We start from the raw sequence: 5,584 nt of genomic DNA, 5'->3' as shown, positions 1-5,584 counted from the left end.
GTACAAAATGTGGAACAAGTTTTAAGCTCATTTTGGAAAAAAACAGTTCTGTAGAAATGCATATTTGTATTTGTTTCTCTAATAAATCTGCAAATAGCTTTAAACACAAATTAGTTTTAATTATTTAAATTATGAGTTCTCTTAAGTAATTTAACACCTGTTTTGCCTTACATTTTGTGATAACATTGTCTCATGGAAATTAATAGAGGCTTATTGTGGAAATCAAGGTAGGTCTGCATTTATTGGAAAAGGTCAGGTATTTAGTAATTTAAGTATATTCACCTCTGTGAAATAATTAAACAATTTCTATGAAAAACTACACTTTCTCCCGCATCCTCCCACAAATTTCATCAATTTAGCCACTACCCAAACAGTAAAAGAACTATTTGTATCTGCTTTAACTCAGAATCAAATAAAAGAGCAACAAATATTAGAAATCATATGTTCAAATGGCTGATAATCAAAAGATTATTTGATACAGGTAGTCAGGCTTTTTATATATAACAATGAAGGAATACAGACTCTTCTGAACCACAGTGCCTCTATCTTTAATATGATTTATGCATGATTAAATTGTTATCCAAAAATACATACATTTCACTTTAATTTCGACTGTTTATAATGCACATTAGAATTATGTTAGGATGAAATACGTTCATCTATTTCTGTTAAATATTGTAGTGACCCCATATTATAAAAATATGTTTTGTAGAGAATAAGATATACTAGAGTAAACGCCGATGTATATATTTTATTTCTAAAAGTTGTCACTCTACTTAAGCAGTGAAAAATCTGCTCTTTGGTTAAGGACTCAAATGAGTACTCCAATCCTGTTGAAGTAGAAAGTACATTCACATTAAAATGAAATCTTTGGATTTACTGAATTTATTTTTTTAATTAGTAACATGTTTGGGGGATCTGGCTTACAAAAACTTTAAATGTTTTCTAAGAATGAAATTCATTGGCTTTTCCAACTTTATGGTTTTTGGTCAGTAAACAATACCATTTCTTGTCAGTATATAAGATGAGGGGTAATTATATCATTGTTTTCCTTCAAAGGAATTATTGTGACCTAAATTTCAAAATAATGACATCAGTAGTTCAACAATTTTAACGGTATATCATTTTTTCTAAATATTAAGATACATCAAGTCCATGGTAAATAAAGTAATGTATTACATGTATTTGAACATACTTAACCAAAACATCTTGGGTAGACTTGATTATTTTTGTTAATTGTCTATTTTAGTGGGAGATAAATGCTGAAAAAGGCTCTGTCTCTGATTAGAAGAAACCTATAGGCCAGTAGTGAAAAAAATCTATGCAAAAATTTATTGTAACATAAACTATTACTTTTAGATCTTAGAGCATAGACATGAATTGAATTGTATTTTTTTTAACTGTCAGGATACAAATTAACAGATCTCAAATTAAAGAATTGTTTTGAAACTACTAAATCAAAGCCTAGCCGTCATATATTCCATTCCCTATATGATTCTTACAAATTATATTCTGTGGAAGTTCAAGTACCTATGAAAAGTGTTTGCTAACAAATTCACCACATATCAGACAAAACTGTTAGAGATCTTTAATATTTCTATCTTGCATCAGGATTATGGTTTGGGGGTACATTTATATACAGGCAGATAGAGGGTAGCGGCAATTAGCATTTTATTCAATCACCTATTTTTTTAAGTGATTTGCTAGACCCAATTCTCAAGTAGCTAGTTTACTTATCAGATTTTCTCATCACTTTGCCAGTAGACAGGAAACATGAAGTTGTGAAGTTTGACTTCTAGAAAAATGTCACCTCTCAATACACTACAAAGGCTTAATCTATGTTAGAGAATTTTACAAAGTTCTTACCAAAAATTTACAAAATTTTTCATCTTCAAATTCATGACACTGATTTTTTATATCTTTTGGCAGATAGCTAAAAATAATCATTGCCAATCTGGCTTAAGAACATGTTTATAAATTAAAAGCTTTAAGTAATCACCATTGCAGTTATTTTTGAACATAAGTCCTAATTTCATTGAACTTTTAAAATCTTAAGTTTTAAAAAAGTTTCCTTGTAAATCTGTCACATTAAGAACTATTTCATTTAAGATAGTGTAATTGAATGGCTTTAAAACTTAACCCCATTATTTCTTTTAGTTGGCATCTCAATTTGTTTTTATTTTGTGTATTAGCTTTTTTTCTTCTTAAGTAATTTTATTTAGCTATTAAAGGTACGTGAAACTTTTGTAGACTGTGATTATAACAATGTATTTTTTTTTTAACTTTTTGGAAAGAATTCTAATATACCAGTGGATCTGGTCATTATCACTATGCTAAAAAAAAAAAATCTGTGTAGAAACTTCAAATCTATTAGATATTAGGTTTCATGTGAGTTTCTTCATTGTGAGCAAAGTCGGATATTCTAAATACCTAGCTTGGACAAAAAAGGGAAGAAAGATGGAGCAAGAACACAAAGCACTGGTAAACCAAAGTCCTACAAAGAGTAACATGATAACCAACTTTAAAGAAAACTGAGCCACCACAATACCTCATTCTGAGACCTTTACCTTACTTAGGACTCAGTAACAATGTAAGGTTATCTCTGTTACACACTTTAATAATTTGTGAGTTTGTCATACCTTAAGCATTATTTTCAAATCAATACTATCATTAGTGGGTCTCCTATAGGCTAATAATGACCAAAGATATGCACTAATTAAATTACCAGTTAAAGTAGCATGTAGAATGTAATCATACTACAAAAACATTATTACATTATAACAGTAATATTGTCCTGGTATCTTTGTTACACAAAATACTTAGAGAATCACACACACTTTTTGGTTATTTTTGTTTTTCTTTTTCATTCCTGTAATTTTATTATCCTAACAACAAGAAATCAGGGAATACTCTCCCCTATTTTTAAATTTTAAGCACAATACTATATCCAAGGGCACAAAATTGATAATAAAGTAAAAAGAAAAATGCAAATGCAAAATCCCTATTTTTAATCAATAAATGTAAACTCTCAATTGAGATATTAATAGATTCTAATATAAATTCTAACTTTGAACTAAGAGTAAATTATTTTCACTAACAATGAAAATGTCATCACTTTTCTATGGTATAACAGTAAGACTAGTATAAGCTTATCATACTTCTTTTTATATCACTTCAAATCTTTGGGAAAAGCATAGTTACAGTGATTAATATTAATCCAACATTCATTATTTTTTTTCTCATTAGCGAACCTTTATTGGCAATAAGTCAAACATATTTTAAAAGTTGAACTTCTAAAATTAAATTTATGCAGGGATTTTTTTTTTTAATACCCAAGTAGATAAAACCTTTTCTCTCAAGCATTGTTAGGAAAAATATTTTCACTAATGATTCCATGATATGTGATGATATAATCATCTATATATGTTATCTTCTATCATATACAGAATGCATCTTGTTCTTTAATTCTCATAACATTGTAAAATTTATGTATTAGTTTTATTCCTGTTTTATAGAAAATGAGAGAATATACAACTGATGAGTCTCAAGCCACTAAGATAAAATTGATATAATGAGTGTTTATACCTGAGTATGTAAGGAGTTCAAATTAATAAATTAAAATTATAATGAAATACATTATTTTTAAATAATAAGCCACTTCAATGCAAGTTAAATAGTTTTGTTTACAAAACATTTTGAACAGTCTGAAGCTTTTAGCATCATAGCCTTCGTATATAGCAAAATATACTGATAAACTTCTTGTCATTTAAATTGTACCATAAGGCCTGACAGTGCATGTTACCTGTTTAAGGTTCTCTTGCAAAATGGAGAAATAAACCCACAACTCCCATGAGAACTAAAGCATTTTATGAGAATAAACATGTTCAAACAATTGGAATAACATGGTAGTGATTTATGGAACTGCTTGAAATAGTAAATGTGTATCTTTTCATCTGTCCAATGCATGATTAGTTGTGTGTCCCTGGAGAAACTTCATTTTATTTCATTTTGAGTGCTCACAAGATGCAAGGTACTACATGGTTTAAAAGCTGTTTCTAAGTCCTAATGTTGGTCAGCTTTGCTCTTAAAAGTTAGTAATGAAAGTTTGTCCACTTGATTTTTTTTTAATTTAAAAATTATGGATTGTCTGAAATTATCAAAGAATGTATATAGAAGAATCAAATGATTAAAAAGTTAGATAAATTTATGTGGATAGGTGGTTTATCTTCCAAACCTGTGAAAAAGAAAAGTTAATTTATAATAATTTAGAAGGTGTTTAAAATTTACTTAAGAAAGTGCACATTCAAAACCCAAAACAAAGTAAGTAATTCACAGCAATTTAAAATTGATTGAATAGAATATATTTGGAAAGATAAATGATCTCATACAGAAGTTAAATATGTAACAAAAGTATAGAAATTATAAGGGTTTATGTCAGATATGTATATTGCCCACATCCTTTTTATTTTCCTGCCTCTCAAATGATAGCCAAGGAATTAGTACTACAGATTGTTTTTTTAATAGCCACTTCTTCCAAGGTACACTAGGGAACTAATAAATACATTGTTTCTTGACAGTTCTGCTGGAAATCTGAATTTTCAATATTTATTCATTCATAAGAGACAGTTGATTGTAACTTTTAAAGTTTTATTAAATCCTTAAGTTTGCCAAATTATAAAGTTACTATATAAGAATAATTATCAAAATCTACTGTTCTCTTTTAAATCAAAAAGTTGTTTTGTAAAAACTTTCAGAAATGACATTTTATGAGAGACCAGTTTAAATATGGAGAAGATCTAAAGGAATTTTTTAAAATTCTGCAATAATTCCTTGGCTATCTTTTTTTTTTTTTTTTTTTTTTTTGTCTCTCCTCTTTCTGAGAGGCAGGAAAATGAAAAAGATGTGAGCAATAGCTGTATCTGACATAAACAGATGATTACATAGTTTATTAGCTGTTTTCCTTTTTTTTCAGGATCATTTATGGTCAAGTGCAGTCCATTTATACTTTGTCTTCTTATTTGATTATTGGAATAGTTGTGAGAACCAAATTGATTTGTCCTATCCGATTTGATCATCACATTTAACATATTCAGAGATTCTTACTCCTTTGTAGAATAGTTATGGCAATCAAAACAAGTCTTAGAAGTGGTTCAATTATTTTAACAGGATTACTGTGATAACATTCTCTATAATAATTTTTTTATGTCCAAAAAGACATTAAAATAAAAAAATCCTTAATTCTTTGATCAAATTACACAATTTTCTAATTAGGAAGTACACTGTTAATGATATGTTCACCTTTTTTTTAATAGACCTTCAGGAAAAGTAAAGATCTTTTCTGATTTTTGAAAATAATCTTTAAACATGCTGTTTTCCCTTACACTTCAGAGTTTCAACAAAAATTTAGAATTAGTGTGATATGCCATAATAGAATTATTATTTTCTCTAAATTAATCATTATCAGGCAATAGGACCCTATTTGCAAGAAAACAGAAAATACAATTTTTATCTCAAGTGTTTTAAAATTATTGCCTGTGTCCTTGCTCCAAATGAAGAACATATAACTCGTGATTTTATTAGATTT

At 28.1% G+C, this 5,584-nt stretch overlaps 1 protein-coding gene across 3 annotated transcripts in view; it reads left to right on the top strand.

Moving 5' to 3' along the window:
• Positions 1-110, top strand: part of NOVA1 (NOVA alternative splicing regulator 1) — a 147,809-nt gene extending 147,699 nt beyond the window's left edge. For all 3 annotated transcript variants that reach the window (XM_037834713.1, XM_037834712.1, XM_037834715.1), the window contains one exon: positions 1-110. This exon is cut by the window's left edge and continues 5,706 nt beyond it. The gene's annotated coding sequence lies outside the window, so the exon portion shown is untranslated.
• Positions 111-5,584: the final 5,474 nt, after the last annotated feature.

Source organism: Choloepus didactylus, chromosome 4 (assembly GCF_015220235.1).
Source record: "Choloepus didactylus isolate mChoDid1 chromosome 4, mChoDid1.pri, whole genome shotgun sequence".
In the NCBI taxonomy this organism is placed as follows: domain Eukaryota; kingdom Metazoa; phylum Chordata; class Mammalia; order Pilosa; family Megalonychidae; genus Choloepus; species Choloepus didactylus.
Note: the sequence above shows the minus strand (reverse complement) of the source record. Positions and strands in the feature narration are given on the sequence as shown.